We start from the raw sequence: 22,509 nt of genomic DNA, 5'->3' as shown, positions 1-22,509 counted from the left end.
AAATCTTATATTCGTACATAGGTAAGGATTTTTCCGAGTTTTCGGAGGACCTTAATTTCATGTCAGGCATCTATGTAGCTATGGCAGGTCAGAAAGTGCCAATATGTCTGACTTCAGAAAAAAGACTCGATATATCAACCATAATTAAAACCGATGTTAACTGCTTTCTTTTGCTCATTAAGTACCATTAATTTAGATTCGTATCAGACTACAATTATCCTGTAACTAATTTAACATTGTTTTAACCTACATAAAGGAATGTTTTCTCTTAAGAATTTACTTTAGACTTAAAACAATAGCTATTCGCTTTGAATTTAAATTTAAATTATCTCAATGTTACGTGTTTAACTGGTACTGGAATAACAAACATTAGAATAATGCCCTTTGCGCCTCTAGATGGTTTTATTATTCAGACGTAATCAGACGAAACATTGTTGCTGCAAAATAACACTTAACACAGTTGCATAAGGTGCCACAGAATTTAGTTTGATGTGCTGTAGACTTTACTACATGTTATTACAGTAAAGGGAAAGCTATACGGGACTATTCCCACCTCTCGTTCCCACCACTGCAACTCCTGTGTAGCCAGGATCTACAGCTTGACCGCCACAAAAACCCAACCAATGAAGGTCAAGTTTGTCCCGGGGGAAAGTTAAACTGTCATTGGACCCGCAACGAAATTAATCAGAAGAACATAGGAGGAGTTCGAAATTAAGGTTCGACTTCCCTCCATTGCAAAGCGGATGACAGGTGACAAACAACCTTTAAGATAAGATTATGCACCACGGACAATAAATATCAATTAAGGGGCTTATGAACAATTAGCAACTACCTGCCAATAATATTTTTCAGAAAATCGGAAAGCTATACATCTCTTATGTATGTATATATTAGAGATGAAACGGATAGTGGTTTGGCCGGATACCGGATACCGGATATCCGGCCAGCTGCTAGGCCGGATAGCCGGATATCCGGCGGCCGGATAGTTGGCCCATTGTCTTGTTGCATGTCGTGACGAGTTTAGGGCCGCATAGGTGCTTCGAACGCGATCAGTGGGTATATTAGTAGACTAGACTAGTCACACTTTTCGAAAATCGAATCCGTCCGAATAGAATGTCAGATTTTGCCACTTGTCTAGGGGGCAGATCAATTCGGGCGATTTCGGTTGCTATCGTGAGTGTGTGATTGAATAGCGAAAATTAAATTAGTTTACTTGTTACGTAATCTGACTGAACTGCATGCATGCATCATGTCATCAGACCATCAGTGAAAAAAGATCGCTTTTTTATTTGGCAATATTTACTATTTATGTACCTATTCGTCATTAGAGTGAATAGCCCAGAAAAAGAAATTAATTTTTTGAAAGGTCTTAATATGGCTTTTTTGTAACTTTTTGGACTTTAAATAAAAGCCGCCATTATTGAAAGCCATTTTATTTATATTTACCTCAAAGATTAATGTATTTCATTTTATTAAAAGGAAATTGTCGTAGTTTTTTAATATCCGGTATCCGGCCGGATAGTGAGTTACTATCCGGTATCCGGCCGGATAGTAAATTTAGGCCGGATATCCGGCCTACCGGATAGTTACCGGATATCCGTTTCATCTCTAGTATATATCCGTTGTCTAGTACCTAACCCATAGTACAAGCTTTGCTTAGTTTGGGACTAGAAGCATAGTGTAAAATGTCCAAGGATATTTATTTATATACATATATTTATTTAATTAAAATTATCAGTTAGTTATTAGCCCAAAAGATTACAATCTGAGAGGAAGTCTGTTTTGTATTTAATTTCATCACAGTAACATTATTGCTGCCAGCAGGATCCGAACCCGTAGCGTTGTTAACCGATACGCTAACCACCAAGTCAGGATAAAGTCAATGTCTTAAGAGAACACCACATCACATCTGAAGGCCTGTATACAAAACTGTGTAAGTAAAAAAATTTCAAAACCTAATAAAATCGTTAAAAGCTTGGTTTTTTGGTGGAAAAGAAAATTGGAACCCTCTTAACAATATATCACACCAAAGTTCAGGAAAATTTAAGCCAAGTAATTTATTGACGGACGTTTCTCCAAATACGCAATTTCCGTTGCTGGTTCTATATTATGGTGAAAATTGGTCTACTTAACTCTAATTTCGTAGAAAATAACTCTACGTTTTATTTCAACCTTTTTAGGGCAACTAATGAACGTAAGATTAGTTACCTGCTGAAAAGATGGCGATTATGTTTTTATTGCAATAATTTTAGATCGTCCGTCCATCGAGCAAGCATTTGTCTTGCACTGAATATAGATTTCCAGTGTTCAATCGATAAGAAGGAAACTGACATTGTTACGAAAACTTAAATTTACTAAAATATTTATGCCTGAAAATTCGGAGTCTTGCTACAAAATTTCTACTAAAGAGAATGTAGAGTTCATGTTATTTAATCTACTGTAAAAATAATATGATGATGAATTGATTTTAAATCAGTAAATAGCTCGTCAATTCAGATGACGAACAAGTGACAAATTACAAATATCTATAAAAAATATCACGTATTTCAAGCTTGGCAAAAGACGCCATAACTTACATTCTTAGCTCAAAATAAGTGTCGTAATAAGTAAGATAAGTTGCAAATGAATTTTTTTTTTTTTTTTTTTTTTTTTTTTTTTTTTTTTTTTTTTAAAGATTATTACCAATTTGTATTGCCCAAATTACTAATAGTCCCATTAGCCCCTCGTGTTAAGCTAAATAAGCTTGTGTTACGAGTGGGCTCACCACAATAGTCGAGCGGCGGTGAAATTATACCTTCTCAAAACAACATTAACTTAAGCCACGACCCAAACAACCCGTATAATTCCGCCACCTTCGCCAGACGCCTAAATCATAAATCTAATTAAACAAGTATTGCAAAATTCCCATTTTCATTACTCTGAGAAGCCACTGATGGCTATTAACCACTAATCCTTTTATGGCATTAGCCAGGGCAAAGCGGTTTAAACAGGTTTATGCGGGTCTCGTTCTCGTGTTATCAGGTTGGTATTCCAACTTTAATTCCACTCAGTTAGGTTGGCACGTCGGAATGTTGACGAGTATTTTGGTTTTCGGAATGGAATTTTTTGCTGGCTCTATGTTACGAATGTCTTTGCATTTTCTGCTTTATAAAAACAACTGTCAAATAGCGCGGGAACTGCAAAATGTCACATTACTTGACTGGCGATAATGAAGCCATTAAAAAGTACAAAAACAATAGACCCTGTAGTTCAATTTTTTAGAATTTAAAACATAATTTGAAATAAGAACTTATTTTACCATTTCATTGCTCTCGCAGATTAAAACCCGTTTTTTGTAAGTACCATAAGAATTGTCTTTTTTTAACAATATTGTCTCTGCACCGTGAAATTTTTTCAAAAAATAAAATGTTTACCATCAAAAAATAGAAAATATAATTATTATCTAGGACACAACAGGGCAAATCTGCAGTTTTTCTGCTCTTTACAATATATCAAATGCGTAATACCCCACGAAAATAGGAACGCACAGACGCTACCCTCGAATATCTTATTCAGTTCTGCAAGTTGGGGGATCGATTTGTTCTCATAGGTACATAGCTACCTTATAGGCAGGATAGGGTAAGGAGAGGGGTAGTTAAATGACATCAAAGTCAAACGGGTACGGAACAGACTTGAGATCATGTTTGTGACATCATCATTATTAACTAATTCTTGTTAGAGGTAAATAGACATAAGTAAATCACAGTGTTTTGTCTGTCTACATATCGAATCATTTATGATTATAAACAGAGAAAACTATGTGATAGATATCAACTTTTGATTATTATTGTTAGACAAATACTTACCTACAATTTTAATCAGTAAAGACGTTAGAAGAATAAGGCTGAGTTGCACCACTTAACATTGACCCTAACTTTGACGATAACCGGTGTTTTTTGTATTGAGTTTGTCAGATTTTTGACGTTTGGTAAAGTTAAAGTAACATGGTGCAACCCAGCCTGAGTTAGGTAGAGTTGCAAAGAAGTATATTCTATTCGCGGGAAGAGCCTGGATGCGGGCAGCGCAGGACCGTTCATTGTGGAAAACCTTGGGGGAGGCCTTTGTCCAGCAGTGGACGTCATTTGGCTGAAAAGAAGAAGAAGAAGAAGAAGATATTCTATTACGAACTATAACATAAGATAAGATTTCATATAAGATGCTGCAGATGGAGTTATTTTCTATTGGGACAAAAACATGGAATATTTGTTACCAATTTGGTACGAACGTTGCAGGGTTGTCAATTTGTCATCAATCCTTTTGTCCGAAAAGAAATAATATCATTTATTATTTTGTAGGAAATCGTAAATCCGGCTGTTCTATTGTCAAATAGAACAAATTATGTAAGGATTTAATTTACAAACTGAACTGTTTACATTAGCTTATGTAGAGCTGACCCGGCGAACTCTGTTCCGCCTTAAAGGCAATAAATAGGCCATCGCAATTTTTCCTTATTTGCTCACCGTTTAGACTTACCCTGGACTACGACAAACATTTTAAAACCAAAATCAGCTCAATCGGCCCAGCCGTTCTCGAGTTTTAATCAGACTAACGAACAGCAATTCATTTTTATTTATACATATAGATAGATAGATTTAGATAAGTAAATGCGAAATAAATCAGTCTAATAGACATTTAATATACAATATAGGGCCATCTCTTAATTTTTACCCGACTGCAACATAAGGTTTTCAGTTTACTCAGTTAGGTTTTTTGTTTATTCATTAATATTTTTTCCGGTAACTAGCATATTATTGGAATCTCGTTTCAAATCTGTATGCATTGAAGTGCATTTAGAGTAATCCGGTGCATGTTCACAAACACATGGAGCAACAAAATTCAAAAAGTAATCCGTATTACCATACTTATTAACAAGAAAAGAAATTCCTAAGACGATAAGCATTCCATTCATTATTCATATCTATTCCCTGATGAGATATTTTCGTCGGGGCTTATCCGAGCACAAAGCGGCGCATTATTGTGTTATGTAGGTATATCATGATTCTTGAGATTACGGAGCGTTTTTAAAAAACAAGAAAGAAAAAAGTTTTAATCTGTCGTTTAAATGCGCAAGAAATACAACCTCAATGGTCTTTAGTCAATTAAATTCTAATTTTGAACTAAGAATAAAAAAAACTCATAAAACACATTTATTTTTGCAAATAGGCTTTTAAAAATCACTTTTACAGTACACGTCCCAGTATTAACCCTACCACTGCTTCGGGACAATAAATGGGCCAGTGCAGAGAAGAAGCAGCGCAAGAAACTCGGTCACTATTAATGAATGAATGCTTTATTTTTCGTTAATTTTGAATTCAAGTGCGTTGTTTTTCGTTTGCACTGTCATTTTTGTTTTCTTACTGGCCAGTGTCGGTGAATCTATCATTTTAGGGATATTAAAAAGTCGGAGTTGACGTTTTAATGGCCCCTAATTGCTACTGGCCAAAAATATGTTTACGTGATGTACGAATTCTGTTTCATATTTTATGAAAAAAAAAAACTAACTGTAGGTAAAAGTTTTTTAAAAGGACGTTTTTTTAGATAATTACGTAATGTTGTCCAATTTGGAACCATATCAAAGCGACAGTAATCTCGAATTTAAATCGATGTTACATTGTTTTATCCTATTAATCTGGAACACGATATTCAAGTTTACTTATAATACTTTGTATAGTTGCATTTTCGGTAGTTTTAGGTTCAGTTATGGCTTTATGTTCTACCCTTTGGGGTAGGCCATAAACAGTGTTGGACATGGGACAAACTTTAATGGATATGGGACTAAGGTCAAAGTACTTCATGGCAACTACAAGGAAATGTATCTTGGGGGATTCATTTCAGCACATTTCGTGGCCTGTGAGTAGATACTAGGATTGCCTGAAAATTTTATCTTGACTTAGACAATTTAGTACCTTTTCATTACATTTTTCTTTTCTTGTGTGATATGCATTCTATTTTGGTACCTACCGTACTTCAGAGGACATGTAGAGCCATTTCAATCTGATTATAACATGTTTAGATTCCTTTAGAAGCTTGTAAAATCTGACACCAAGTTTGTGGCTCAGTTGATGACTTGAAGTAGAAAATAAATTTTAATAATTCCCTGACCGCAAAATAAATTCCCAATGCCATGCTACCAGACCATTGCATTCCGCCATAAATAATGTATGACGATGCACCAGTGCTTGCCACATAATTATTTTTCTTATCTATGCAGTAAAAAGTTTAAAATCATGTCAAAGGTTTATCCTCCCTCTTCTGGGAGGATAAATTTCATAAAAGTATAATGTTTCCACGTTTTATTCTTTACCCCTCGTCGGAGGGTAAAAGCTTGTAAAACTTCCAAAGAAAAACCATAAAGATGCCACAAATAAAATATTGATTGCCAGTAACAATATAAAAACAAAACATCGTTTTTTTTCGCAAATCAAATTTGGAATACCCGCCGTCCGCAGCGAATTCGCCAGATTAAATTTTCACGCATGCATGTTGATACGATCGGTCAATGGCTCCATCCCTGTCAAATCCGACATCACTTACCATCGACTCTGCCACATTGAGCAATCCAATCCCATAAACAGTGAACATTATTATCACACCCATATCCACTTGTCATCACCGTTATCAGAATTATCACAAAACAAAACACAAAAAGTCAATACATGCCCACTTAGGATTTACAACTTGCACACTCGTAGAATAGGTTAAGTAATTTGAATTTGGAATAGAATTTCGAACAGCGTTCCATTTTTGAAATCACAAATGAGTTTATGTTTTAATTTTGTTTTTTTATAGTTTTTTTGTGGCTGCTTGGTTTTATTGACGGCCAGCACGCTTGCGCGGCGCTCCTGTCGTTTCGCGACTGAGTGAGGAGGGTCTGCTCAAGTCCATACTCCGGCTGTACCTGTTACATTTCGAGGATTCGCGCGCGTGCGTACGCGAGTTTATTCGTAATGGAACTGTCCCTGCCGTCAATCTAACGGCAAAGACATCTAGACGAAATATATGGACCTACTTTCGTAATGCTCTTTCAGGCTAATGGTGATAGCTGCCGTTGCTCTTTAGACTATGGTAGGTACATTTATTAGATATAATTATTTGTTTTTATTATAAAACTAGCTTTCCGCCCGCGGCTTCGCCCGCGTGGAATTTTGTCTGTCACAGAAAAACTTTATCGCGCGCGTCCCTGTTTCAAAAACCGGGATAAAAACTATCCTATGTTCTTTCCCGGGACTCAAACTATCTCTATGCCAAATTTCATCAAAATCGGTTGCGAGGTTTAAGCGGGAAAGCGTAACAGACAGACAGACAGACAGACAGACAGACAGACAGACAGACAGACAGACAGAGTTACTTTCGCATTTATAATATTAGTTGGGATAGAACCAGTAAAAAATTTAAGTCAATGACATTTTTGTCTATGGTTATCGAAGTAACATAATCATGGTACAACAAGAGTCTTTTTTATCAGAATTTACCCAGATTCCAACCTGAATTTTCACTTTCTATGTTTTATTTAAGTACCTATGATAGTTAATATTTTATTTATTTGGCACTTATTAATATGCCTTGATTAGTGATTTAAAACATTTGAATTTTATAATTCGAGTGGCTCTACCTACTAACTATCAATGCAGAATAAAATCTTAGCTATTACATTTCTTTTCAATAATAGGTAATACTTATCGTTTCATTCGAAACATCGAAACGGATAATATCGTTTCATTCGAAATATTGTCTACGGAAAATTGATTAAGTTACTTATTCATATCAATCAAGTATTCATGACCTCAATCGGACTGAAGACTTCAATTTTCATAGTAATATTTCTCGGGTCTTCATATTGGTGTGCATTTTTAATAGATTTCTTTTATTGGATCCTTTGTAGAGACTTAAATAGCGAATTCATTTTATTTTTTATTACAATGATAATGGCGGTGTACGTACCTATCTGTAGGATTTTTATATTAGGTATGTATTTTTTATCATCTCTTCTATTTTTTAATAGCGCAGACCGATGATTCAATTCCCGATCGGGTTCAATATTTTATTTTGTTCAACTCATGCCAACACGCAAACGATATGGCGGCGTTGATCTTTTTAAACAAATCAATTTAAAAACTATTTTTTAATTTAATTCTATCAGAAATATAACCCGTAACCCAAGAGAACTTGTGCACAAAAAGTAATGAGTGTTTATACGTATGTACAACAAAGTTCACGTAAGTATAGGTTGTTTAGGACGTTCCCGCAGAAGTACATCTGCTTGTTCTGGCTATTGGAGAACTTGTAAATTATCTACCTACATAAAATTTGTTAATTTCTCATGTAAGTGACTGTAAGGTTTTGAATGAGAAATAAATGTTCTTTAAACCTAATCCACTTAAGCGGAGCTACACCACCTAACTTTAACCGTAACTATGACTATAACCGGTGTTTTTTTATGGAGTTTGACAGATTTTTGACAAAGTTAAACTAAGATGGTGCAACCCAGCCTTGGCCACTATCTAGCGCGTTTTATCATACTTTAATCTCAAATTATTTACACCCATAAGTAGCTGTAGCTGTGTAAGCCATGAGTCACTTCATTCTATTATTTTCATAGCCTAGATTTTCAATTTTCTAATTTCCACGGGTTATCGTACTAACCCCGTTACATTTTCGTAAAATATTTACAGCAGTATTTTCAGTAGTACTAGTTGTAGCGTGGAAACCGCATCATATGCCGCGGACGATTCACGTGTTCCTTATTTGTTTACTGTAAAGCAGGCCCGTATCAAGGGCTCATGAAAGATAAGAATTTTAAAGGCAAAAGTGAATTAGCACAGGGCAGATGTACCATCCTAGACTGCATCTCACATCACCAGGTGCGATTGCGGTCAAATAGGTACCTGTCTTGTTTTTCATTTAAAAAATCTAAATCTACATACTTAACATGTAGGCCCCTTTCAAGACACATATACCTTGCATTGAAACCACTTCGGAATAACATATCATCTTGTGCTAAGAAGAAGAGGCGAAAGAAACTTGATTTACTTTTACCAAGTTGTACTCTGGCCTAAAAATTCCTGCACATATGATATTACCATAGAATGCATAAAACAGGATCCGTAAAGTTGTGCTAATCGACAAACAGAAGATTGTCGTACCTAATATGGAAGAAAATCCTTTACTTTTAGTGTTTTATTTATCAGTCCTATGCCATTTAATTGGCCATTTAATCGTAGAAGAAGTAAATATAGTCTGTCAGTTCAGGCAATATTTAAATGACCGGAAGGACTTGACAGTCATTTTGATTTTTGCCTACATCGGTTTTTTTTTTTATTAAAAAGGAGACCATCAACAACAAGAAAAAATCATAGATGTATGAATTTTCGTAGAGTTTAACCTTTATATCACCTTCCTATTACTGAAACTCGAAGAATATCACCACCGCCCCCAATACCTTACTCCGGCCCTGTCGGCAGTATCAATCAAAGTAATTTACGTCGGTAATTACATCTATTCCGATCTTCGATCCATCAATTGTGGAGTTAACGATCCTCCGCCGGGAGTCGTGTCGTAAGAACTGAGCCAGCTGACTTAAACGACAGCATATTAGACTATACAATTGCAAAATCGATCTTATTGCAAATTTGTAAGAATGTAGTTATTTAATTTTTATCGTTAAGAGTCGCATCTCAAACTAATTTTGAAAATTATAAATAAGTTGAAAAAATCGAACTGCCTAAGGCGGGAATTGAACCCACGACCTTCCATTTGGGTTCAATTCCCACCTTAGGCAGTTGGATTTTTTCAAGTTTGTATTTATAATTTTCAAAATTTGTAAGAATGTGTTAACTTGACCTGTCATTGCAACGCGAGTTTGATATTATGGGGATCCTACACCATAAGTCGATTGAGATACTTTTTATGACGTGCCAAAACCGTCTTTCACCATGGAGTCTTTATTTTTATGCAGAACAAGGTAGGTGATATTTGACCGCAATCTCAACTGGATGTTAAGTGAGATGCAGTCTAGGATGGTACATACCTGCACTGTAATGGATTTCGTTAGATTCGATTTTTCGGATTTAATCGTATATTAGGAGATTTTTTATCCAGTGATAGATTTACTGCCAAAACGAGCTAAAAGGAACGCAAAGACACTACAACTTTTTCTCATAGCACTTCATGGTTTTCTGAACCCTTAAACCACATTATTTTGAGTAAGGTGTAGAGTTTGAGAACTTACCGCTCGTAGAGTTAGGGTGTGTAGAGTTAGCTTGGTGGTATTAAATGAGATGATGATGATGATGATGATTTATTCGCATTCGAAGTCGATCGAACCATATTATTGAAGCTTTGAAGCTTTTGAAGCTTTTTGAAAAAAAAAAATTCATTACAATAAGAGCATTATAAGAACTTATTATGCTAGAGTTTACATAGTTCATAGTCTTTTGTGTCGTTATGGCAACATTTTGCACGAATATGTTTTTGGTTGGACAACACACATACAACCAAGTTACCATAGTGTTTCAGCTTGACCACCATAGGTATGTACCTGCTTGGTCAAGGCCCAGTCCTTGTATAGATTCAAGAATCTACACTTCAGTTTATGACCAGTTATAAACGTCAATGTCTAAATAAAATACTATCAACGATAAAAACAAAGGAAAATCGAATCAAAATGACTTCAACATCGATGCAGCGTTGTGCATTGTTATTTGAATTATTCTTGTATTGTTTACTGTGCATGTGTATTTTACGAGAACACACATTCAGTTGTTTGAGTTAGAGGACAAAATGTGGTCAATAGCGCGTTAAAGCAAACAGTGCGGCTGGAAACATGGGACTACGGGAAAACACAAGCATTATGTAATTGGTGTCGCAGTATAAATTACTCAGTAGTTTTATTTTAGAGTTATTTTTATGCCTCTAAGTCCTCTAAGTCAAATAGTGCTCGAGAAAAACAGTAGACAGCGAATTTCAGGCCTTAGCTGTTCGCATTATAAAAAAGTCAAACGCCCGTATTCACAAACATGAGGTCTCACAGTGCACGTAGACGCCGCACAGGGTGACACATGGACCAATCACAGAGCTCTGTAGTGCCACTGACGGTCGAGTGGTCAACGCTGTGAGTTCGATTTGCTGCTTCACTTAAGCAAGTATCGTTTGTGAATACAGGCGAAAGAGTCGAAATGACAGCGAAACGAGCTAAAATTTGAATTTGATAAAAAAATGGTTTATGCAAAACTGTAACTATTCTACATTACTTAATGATGATTGTCTGTTTTTTGTACTATGTATAAACAAAAATACGTTGTATTGATTGAAAAATTGGTTCAGCCGATTCGTATCACAGCAAAGTCTTTAGGTACTCAGTACAGGCAATTTGCTCATTTACTTCGAAATCTTCGAAGCAATAAAGACCGAAGCTTCGCATTGAAAGAAGCGAAGCACAAAAGCGATTCGAGAAGATCGCTTGCTCAAGATTACGCTCTTATCAATTGGGCTCCAGGGGTCTATAGGGCTGCTACTTAAGGTCCACATTAGAAAAAAACGCTTGAAACCTCATTTGTGTTTAAAAAATAGTAAAAAAATTTTTTCTTTATTTTCTCATTTTTTCTCCGTCACAGATTCTGTCCTGTGATTAGTCGCCATCATCATCATCAACAGCCCTTTACAGCCCACTGCTGGACTATGAGCCTCCATTTTAGTAGAGGGTTTTGCCATAATCTCCACACCTGGCAGACGGATTAGCGATCACAGTTTAAAAGATTAATGTTAATCAGAGATCGCTGCTACCCATTCTCTGTTTAATGTGTAGTCCCTAGTCCCTAAGGTCCGGTTTTTTGATTCGTAGTTAAAATAACTAATGGTCAAATTTGACAGATGTCAAATGACAAGTGGTTATAGTTCCAAAATACTGAACTGTCCTATCGATGACATTGACAGCGGGGCGCCACCGTCAATACCGAATCGCTGGTTCCGATTTTTGCCATGTTGGAAACCATAAAGTTGAACGATGGTAGCGCCCCCCTGTCATTGAGTTTGGCGGGACAGTTCAGCCCCCCTAGACAAAACGCACTTTTTGATCGAATCGAAAATCGAATCCGTCAAAACTCCATACAAAAAAGGGGCTTTTCGACCACTTTTCGACTGGTTTGCGATTATAATTTGCACTTTGTCTAGACCCACAGCGTGGGTCATCTATAAATATCAGAAAAAAATGTTTTTCGAACAATAGTTAGCTTGACTTTTACGTAAATTTAACTATTTGTTTACATTTTTTTAATATTTAACCATTAGTAAAAATGTAACAATTACTTATTTTAACTAAGAATAAAAAACCGGGCCTTAGTCGCCTCTTACGACACCCGCGGGAAGGGTACTTAGGGGTTGGTGACAAATGTATTATAGGTACTCTGCCGTCACCACACCTGTAATTAGTTTTAGACTGAAATTCAACCAGTCAAAAAATCCATCTGTGCTTGAAACTGAAACCAGTTTTGAGCTACTGTAAGGCCCAGAATCTGTTCTGGGCCTTACAGTAGCTCAAAACTGGTGAAACGCAACTGCAACTTTGTGATGATTCTGATGAATAAAACTGAAACGGAAAGTTTCAAACTGGTCGCGTCATGTGTGGTCTCTCAACGGACGCTATGGCAGAAACTTAGATGCAACTCAAAAGTAACTAGCAGTTGCAGTTTCGTTGCAGTGGCGTTTCACCGTCTGTTCTGGGCCTAAAAGACCATAAAGGTATAAAGACATAAACTTGTGCAGGCTAACCTGTTGGAATTTATACGTGTGTTTCTTGTTTTTTTTTCCATATTCATTCAAAAAGCTCGGAACGGACAGGACTTTTCACAAGCTTTTATGTGCTTAAAATATTTATTAAGATGTGTCAACCCTGTGTCTGGAAAGTATCCAAGGAAAATGGGGGAATAAATGAAATACCTGCCTCTCTGTAGACCAGGTGTTTTCAAAGCATATTTTTCCGTGAACATTGAACAAGCACTTATGTGTGATAACTTTTTTAAACTTAATCCTTATTATGTCATCATTATTATGTCAAAAATTAGACTTCTAGAAGTTTTACATGATTATGAATCATTATACCTTAAAACAAATTATTTGGTATCTTTCCGTCATTTAAATAATACATTTACTCGTAAATAGATATAAATAAGTTAATTTTTCATCAGTAAAACTATGTAATTGCGAATACTGAAGTCCTATTTTGAAAAACTAGCCATACGACGTACAAAGTCGCGGGAACAACTAGTCTTCTTGAAATCAAGACAATAACTTTAATTAAAAAAAAAAACAAACAAATGACGTCAAGACACCATCTACAGAAGTGTTACCAAAACCAGGCCTGTTCATCTCCGCGAGTTTACATCGAAAACAAAACACGCACGATTGCCCCCTACAAGAGTACTATTCGACAAGGCCTCACATACGAGCGAACATTGACTCACGCACGCGTATTCTTGTGTATGATGGAAAAAAATAAAGAAAATGGTGTACTAAATACTGTGCAGTATTTAACTGCCTAAATAATAATAAAATCACAGAATGTACTTTTTTAAGTTGCCTGAAGACACTGAGAGGTAAATAAGTAGTTAATATTATTCATGATAATTCATGCTAAATCATGTATTTCCTCCGCCATTTTCTGCAGATTGGCACCTCACGTCACATCATTTTACCGAAGTCAGCCCTATAGCTTCGGCGCAGTACCGATCACTGACGTTTGTCAACAAAACTTCTGACAAACTTGCTTGACTCTTGAGACAAGCTAAATTACACCATATTGTTAATGACATTGAGCATACATTTTTTTAAATACCTTCGCGAAGTAAAACTTCTGTACGTAGTACTTATTATTATTCTGTGCCAAAACAACCAAAGGTAGTACCTACACGAAATGAAAATCATGAAACCTTTGCAATGCGATTTCTCGAATAAAACATAGATGGCGCATTTTCTGAAAAATAATATGTTTACCTACCTATAAAACTATTGCACTGTCACCAAATTGTTTATTCGGCAGAAAAGAAAAATAAATAGGTACTGCTTAAAATAAGTATCCTATACGTACATACCAACATATTTTTTAAACTTGATTAAGTACTTATATTAATTTTCAGTTTCAGTTAATACTGCCCACCCAGTACTGCTTATCTAACTTTTTTTTGTATTTATTCATTTATGGCACATAATACATCGTATAATATTACTGTGTACTAACATACCAGTCCAATTTAAATACCAACTTCGTTTTGCAGCTGAAATACAGGTTTCCAATACTCGTTTAGTACTGTAAATGTATTTTGTAATGTTTTCCCTTTTATTTGGGCTGTAAAACCTTCACTTGATTTTTTACGGGTCGTTTTTGTTTAGGTCTAACGGTGTCCAAATTATGTTTCTTTTGTATATTTATATATTAACTTATTGTGTAATTATCAATCAACATTATGTAACTAGCTAAGTAAGTTGTAGAAGCAATAAAGAACTTTATTTATTTATTTTATTTAAAATTATAAAACTGATTGCTTAATAGTTAGGTACTACCTATTGGCATGGGTTCATAAAAAACTGTTTTGACATTGCTTGTAAACAACACTTTTTTCTATTCAATTGCGAATTAAAAAAAAGACCAAAAGTTAGCAAAATTACTTATTCATTTATTTTCTCTTTTACCTGCGCGTTGTTGTATACTTATCAAATTTGACTTAACCCTCACCTGTCATCCGGGCTGGTTTTAGGCTTGATTTCCTCCTACGCTGACAGCTGAAATATATGGAGCGTCGGCGCCGAGTGATCAGCGTCACTCAGGAACGTTCCCTTTATTTACATACATTTTGATTTGTCAGCGCCGACGATCAGCGAGCGGTCAGCGCGATTCTAACACCAGCCTAACTTCGAACGCCTTCTATGTTCTGATTAATTTCGTTGCGGGTCTAATGACAGTGTAACTTGGCGGTCAAGCTGTAGTTCCTGACTATAGGTACAGGAGTTGCCGTGATGGGAACGAGAGGTGGGAATAGTCCCGTTATGGCATTTTGGCTGCCTAATTATTTACTTAATTAATTAAATTTAATTTATTTATGTACCTTAAGGTACATGGTAGCAATCCCGTCAGTATTAATAATTATGTTAGTGACCATGAAAGTTTAAAACAATATTTTGGCTGCCAGGTACGCAACTCAAAAAATGTAAGTTCATACTTTGATTCCCAACGGGTCCACGAAATCAAAAATAATTTTCAAATTCATGGACCCGGTGGGAAAAGAAGAATAATAGAGTCGTGGACCTTTGGGAATAAGCCTTTTTTTAAATTTTGAATCATTTATAAACGAATATCGGCATAAACATAGGCAATCAGCTTGTTTAGGCATTTAGGCAAAATAAGTTTCCAGTAAGTTAATTCCAGAACAATGGCTTGTTAAAATAATTATCCTGTCGATGCTTAGCATGATGATTATACATGCATGCATAGGTTATTATTATTTATTATTTAGGTATAATGTATACGGCAATCACAGGCAGTTTGTGTTTTTTCTACACAAATATTTTAGAGGAAAGATTTGATTGATGTTCGTTGAATAAGCTCCAAAACTAATAGACCGATTTGAAATATTCTAAAATTACAGTTACGATTAAAGTTAAGGTGGTGCATCTTAGGCTTACCTTATCATTTTATTTTCCACAACGAGGAAGCTCTTGGCCTGTATCTCACCTGATGGTAAGTGATGATCAGACCGAAGGTGGAAGCGAGCTTCACCCGGAATCCTCAACCACAGAGGAACTGGCTATCTTACCTCTAACTGCCGGAACACAACAATGCTGCGACAGACTTAGGTAAGATGGTGGTAGCTAGCCAGGCTGACTTAGAACAAGCCCTACCACCAACCAAACGAACAGAAAAATCGGCCCCCACTGGGAATCGAACTTGGGACCTCTGCGTCTGAAGCAGGATCAGATTTGTATGTTTTTTTTTTTAAATATTATTTCTAATTTCTGACTTCGCCATACTATTTATTTATATGCATAATAATGTTAACATAGACACACTGTGTCGGCTGTATATACCAGTTACCTAACATATAATAATAACTGTATAATAATAACCCTACTGTCTGTTACGTGATGACGCGATACCCAAAAAAAAAAAACAAAAAATCTATGTCATTGCCTTAACATTTCAGGAAAAACAAGCAATTGACGTCTAATATAATGACTATTCATTCATAGTTTAAAAAAAAAAAGTTTACGGACGAAAAACTCTATTTGAACAGTTTTGGAATTTACTCGTATACATTTTAAGTAAATACATATTTAACACCTTTGCTGCGGCAGTAACTTTCTAATACTTTCCATTCCTTCGGTACAAGGTCAGTAAACCTGGTATTAAAACTTACATTGTGGCGGCACAAGGCTTAAAGACCTTGTAATATTTAAGATATATTAATTTTATTTTTGGCTTCATGTTAATAGATATTGTGTTTTTTTTCTTTGAATATTAATAATAATGCATTTATTGACATACACCTGAAGGCGTTCGTGAATAACTTGTTTAGTATAAAAATTATAGCTATATTCAAAATACAAGGCTTATGCACCCTGTGCCGCACTGAAGTAAGGAAGTCTGGTGGGTATTCTAGGGATGTGAAATACAAATATCGATAGTTTAAATTAAGTTTTAATAAAAATTTTAAAAAGTAACAAACAAAGATGTTTTAATAATTTAGTCTAAATATTTTACAAATAAGACATACGTGCATAAATACTTAAATAAGCTATATTTAAAGAAAACATATTATTTAATAACATTTAGTTACAACTTCCAATGTTTGTCACGAAAAACATTATTTAAATTAGCAATAAATCGTGTAGCAAATTAAATTATAATCAATTTGCAGTTTTGATTTTGTTTGTTTCTCTTGACGCCATGTCGACATGTGCGTTACGAATGCGAGGCAACACTGGCTGCACGAAGCTAGCGTGGGGTGCGGTACCAGGTGCGCAGGGTACAAGGTGCTTCGACCTGGTTTCGCATTGTGAAGACATTTTATTACTTCCGTGCGGTACCAGGTCTAAAAACCTGGTATTAAGGTAGATACATCATTGGATTCTATTTTAAGAATACATCATAGATATATATTCATCACTTTCCTACACCAGACCCAATTGAAGTTATGCCTTTCGCACGACAAGGAAGACTATAATTTTCTTAGCCGCACGGTAAGCGAGACGTACACAAGGTCTATAGACCTGGTTTCGCACTCAACGTGTTAACGAACATAACATAAAACTTCCTGCTTTTTTGATTTTGTAGGTTCATGACAGGACGCGTCGAACTCATCGCTACTAATTCAACAACGACGTCAGTTAGCGAATTACTGAAAGTAACAAAACTTCAACGACATGTAAGCGATTTGTCACTTTTCGTATTCACGTGTTAGTCGCCCGATTTTGTTTCGATTTCGGTTTTATGGACTATTCAGACCTAAGCGGTATTCGCTACCGTCTGCGGCAGAGAAAACCCAGTGGATATGCGGTAATATTACTGTTCATACCTAAGCTCAGGTCGTTCTAGCCGCGGTACTTCATACTAAATACCTGAACGAAACCCGCGCGGTATGTACCTTCTACCCACAGCGGCAGCGAATATCGCTCAGGTCGCTCTAGCCGCGATACTTGATACTAAATACCTGAGCTAAACCCGCGCGGTATGTACCTCTACCCACAGCGGCAGCGAATATCGCTCAGGTTTGAATAGGCCTTTAAGCGTATTCGTTGCCTCCGCGGTATTCACCTATTTACCTTTTTTTTTGGGATGGACTGTCCCGCTGGCTTTTGCCTATTTTGAAGGATGCCAGTGAAAACGTCAAAAATGACAATTCGCTGAGTTGCGATCCTATCGAGTAATGGTTACTTATGTGGTTATAAGAATGGTGGCTACTATTGAAATGACACGTGAATTTTGATTAGACTGTTTTTCAATAGGACGACTCCGAAATGTCAACGACATTTTGACTGTTTCAAAATACGTGAATTGTTCTACTGATCGCCATCGCCATCACGCACGCGGGCTGCACAGCTTAAAGCTGTCCACGTCCACCGCCGGCTTGAACTAAATGAAAACTAAACTCAGTGAACTAAGCTAAGCTAAACTAGAACTACGTTGTCCGTCCACCAATAAATAAGCTAAAACAACGTTAGTGATGGTCAGTTTGTGCTAGAACGTCGAGTTAACCGAGCTAAGTTAGTTCCACTTAGCTGGGGCATTTCACGTAGCTTAGCTGGCATAGTTTGCGGTGGACGCACATGTATGAAAAACTGGCTCAACAATGCGAGCTAAGCTAAACCAACTTAGTTGAGCCGGCGGTGGACGTTCGGCTTAAATGTGGCAAATCTTCAAAAATTATGAGTTGAAAATCAGAAAGATTTCAACCAAAAATTACCGAATTTTCTACGTATATGTACTTACCGTGTACTGAAAACAAGCAATAATGGTCAAACTTCAAACCTCAATCGTACATGCAACTAATAAAGTTAGATTTAATAGACACTATAAAATATTCTTTGGAATTGTAAGGGTTCATAAGTCAGCCAAAGACAGTATATCGATCGTGCTCTTACGTGTATTAATCAATAACTGTTCCCGCGACTTCGTACCCATGAAAATAGTTTAAATAAAATTTCCCGTTTTTGTAACATACTGCTCCGCCCCTATTAGATATAGGGTGATGGTATATTATTGTATCCAACACAAAAATAATTTCAAATCGAATCAGAAGTTCCTGAGATTATTACGTTCAACCAAACAAACTCTTCAGCTTTATAATATTAGTAAGTATAGATTAAGCATAATCCAATGACTCCCTCTTCCGTTATAGGAGCTACCATTTCATGTGGTACAGTGGGTACATAGACAATCTGGTGACGAACCAGAGGTGGAATTGTGTAAAGCAATCGTAACCATTTGACAGTTCATAACGTACGATTATTCTGTCAAACGCTTTGTTTAACTGACTTTATCGTACGTTATGAACTGTCAAATGATTACGATTGCTTTACACAATTCCACCTCAGGTTGGCCTCAATATTTTGCATTATGCAATTGTTTTATAACTAAGTAATGGTAGGTTTACTAGGCAATACCTAACATTAAAGTATTTCGTTTCAACCAAAAGGCGTTCACTGCTGGACAAAATGTTTCACCCAAGGATTCACAAAATTTTTTACAAAAGTTACACGTGCCTAGGAAGTTATGATAATGTATTTTTTTCACTATTTATAGCACATTGTTAATTTTTTAGAATGTTTTTTTATTTAAATTTGGGCGTACTAGCTCTGTTGTAAAAAACATTAGTTTCTGAATACTAATGAACGTAATATAAGAGAACAACATAATACGAGTATGTGTCTCGTGGTATCTTATACCACGTACATTAAGTGCTCTCAATCGTTTCCTGGACCAAAACCCAAAATGTGACGTATTTGCAGAGGGGTGGAGTACGTTACTAGCAGAATGTTTGGGCTACTGTGAAAATAATCGCATCTGATTTATGTACTTTTCCTAAATTAAGTTAAGTTAAATTGTTTTTAATTACTTAAATGTTATTCTGAGCTTTGTTACGTCTTGTTTGAATAGTGTAATTGGTACTACCGTTCTATTCATGAATAAATAAATAATAATAAATAAATGTGAAAAGGTTGCAATTTTTTTTACAAACTAGCGGCCGCCCGCGTCTTCGTACGCGTGGATCCCGTTTTACCCCCTTCATCTATCTTACGCGGTTTAAATTTTTTCTTAAAAATGTTTTTTTCTCGCTAACTCCCATTCCCGTGGGAATTTTGCAATATCCTGTTGTAACTAAGTTTTAAGTTTACTAAGGTAGCATGCCAATGCTAACTTAAGCGGTTCAGATTTTTCATACAAAAAGATTTTCCCGCAAATTCCTGTTCCCGTGGGAATTCCTAAGTATACTATAACCTGCCCAGGAGTATGAAGAATAATTGTACCAAGTTTCGTTAAAATCCGTCGAGTAGTTTTCGTTTCTACAAGGAACATACAGACAGACAGACAAAAATTTTACTGATTGCATTTTTGGCATCAGTATCGATCACCAATCACCCCCTGATAGTTATTTTGAAAATATATTTCATGTACAGAATTGACCTCTCTACAGATTTATTATAAGTATAAATATGACCAATAGGCTTAGGATGCGCGCCATTATATCGATTTTACGTGATACACCTATACGTTTGTCGTCTAAAATCATCGATAAAATCATATCACTGCGCGCCGTAACCGACCGTGTGACAGTGTGATAGGTCAAAAAAGAAAGTTTTTTAATTTATCTTAAGGCCGGGTAGCAGAGAAAATGACGAAAATGAGGTTTTCATTTTTCATTTTTGAGGTACTAAACAGTAAAATTAAAGGCTAAGATTTTTATTGGGCATAGTTGAGGATATTTTCTAGGGCTATTAACGGATGGAAACACGATTTGATGAAGTTGACTCGATAGAATAAATTCCCAAAGTTACCTCTATTCGTTTTCTATTTATGGTTTTATTTTTAAAATAAGCGATTTGAGATTCTAAATCTTTTAGTAAACTAAATTTCAGAAATAACTTGAGGGCTTTTAACGGATGAAATTTTTATATTGCGTCTTATTTAGTTACTATGTTAAAAAATGTGGAAAAAATCGTCCATGACGGCTTGGACAATCTCAATCAGTCGCGCGGTGGCGCTTACGGAGGACGGACGCGTGTCAGTTTTTTGGCCGTGACAGTTCGCGATTTGTCAATATTTTTGACAATGATGACTTTGATGAGTTACAGTATAATAATATCAGTGTTACTGGAGAAAGCTTAAATTTTTGATAATTAAAAATTATCAATTTTGTCTACCTATTGAAATTTAAATCGTTCGCATCCTTTTAAACGAAGACTCTACTCATGATACATAGTACATTCCTCAAATATGAGACAAAACCAATGAGTTAAAATTACATTTTAATAGTACCTACATACAATCGACTTACACTCTTTAGAAGAGCACACTGACACAAATCTTATATCTTATATCTTATATATATATATAAAAGAAAGTCGTGTTAGTTACACCACTTATAACTCAAGAACGGCTGAACCGATTTAGCTGAAAATTGTCAGGGAGGTAGTTTAGAGCCAGGAGAAGGACATAGGATACTTTTTATTCCGTTCGAAATAAAAAAAAAAGTCTGCTTATTTATTGCCATTAAGGCGGAACAAAGTTCGCCGGGTCAGCTAGTAAATAATAAAAAATACTGTCTAAGGTCTGTAGCTAAAGGTCTAAGCTGTAAGATAGAAGAATCTTCAAGCCAAAAAGATGGCAGATGCAGCAGATGTCAACGGATTTAAAACTGGAGTTCATGTGACTCCTTGTAGACTTGAGTGTCTAGAGCGTCCCTTCCTCCACCACGCGTAAGAATTTTCACAAAAATACTGTCTAAGGTCTGTAGCTAAAGGTCTACGCTGCAAGATGGAAGAATCTTCTAACCAAAAAGATGGCAGATGCAGCAGATGTCAACGGATTTAAAACTGGAGTTGATGTAACTCCTTGTAGACTTGAGTGTCTAGAGTGTCCCTTCCTCCACCATGCGTAAGAATTTTCACAAAAATACTATCTAAGGTCTGTAGCTAAAGGTCTAAGCCGTAAGATAGAAGAATCGTATAGCCAAAAACATGGCAGATGCAGCAGTTATCAACGGATTTAAAACTGGAGTTCATGTGTATCCTTGTAGTTTTGAGTCTCTAGAGCAGTGGTTCTTAACCTTTAAGTCATGAGGGACCATTTTACCAAATTTCTGTCTTGTCAGGGACCACCTCATAATCGGTCAAAACCAGTTTGACTGCAAAAATCAGTTAAAAGTGGTTTTGACCAAGGTGTGCAAGTGCACATCGTGGACCACTTGGAATGCCTCCAGGGACCACCAGTGGTCCGCGGACCACCGGTTAAGAACCACTGCTCTAGAGCGTCCCTTCCTCCACCATGCGTAAGAATGTTTCAAAAATACTGTCTAAGGTCTGTAGCTAAAGGTCTAAGCTGCAAGATAGAAGAATCTTCTAGCCAAAAAGATGGCAGATGCAGCAGATGTCAACGGATTTAAATCTTGGAGTTCATGTGACTCCTTCTAGACTTGAGTCTCTAGAGCGTCCCTTCCTCCACCATGCGTAAAAGTTTTCCAAAAATACTGTCTGAGGTCTGTAATAAAAGTCTAAACTGCAAGATAGAAGAATCTTTTAGCCAAAAACATGGCAGATGCAGCATATATCAACGGATTTAAGACTGGACTGGCACCACCTTGCAATGTCATCCTCTCATTGTTATCTGTAATGTAAATTATTTTTAAAATGTATTTAAAAAATAAAATGTTCGTTTTATTATTTCAATAATCTGACCTCTCAACTCAATTACACTACACAAACACC

At 36.1% G+C, this 22,509-nt stretch overlaps 2 protein-coding genes across 2 annotated transcripts in view; one reads left to right on the top strand and one right to left on the bottom strand.

Annotated features, from left to right (window-relative positions):
• The window catches only part of LOC135079899 (uncharacterized), a 107,840-nt gene extending 100,924 nt beyond the window's left edge, over window positions 1-6,916 (bottom strand). The window contains exon 1 of the mRNA XM_063974533.1: window positions 6,574-6,916. The gene's annotated coding sequence lies outside the window, so the exon portion shown is untranslated. The remainder of the gene's footprint in view (window positions 1-6,573) is intronic.
• LOC135079983 (stearoyl-CoA desaturase-like) overlaps window positions 1,879-22,509 on the top strand; it is a 49,019-nt gene continuing 28,388 nt past the window's right edge. The window contains exon 1 of the mRNA XM_063974642.1: window positions 1,879-1,933. The gene's annotated coding sequence lies outside the window, so the exon portion shown is untranslated. The remainder of the gene's footprint in view (window positions 1,934-22,509) is intronic.

The sequence above is a fragment of the Ostrinia nubilalis genome, chromosome 2, assembly GCF_963855985.1.
Source record: "Ostrinia nubilalis chromosome 2, ilOstNubi1.1, whole genome shotgun sequence".
Lineage (NCBI taxonomy): Eukaryota > Metazoa > Arthropoda > Insecta > Lepidoptera > Crambidae > Ostrinia > Ostrinia nubilalis.
This window is presented reverse-complemented; position numbering and strand designations above follow the sequence as displayed.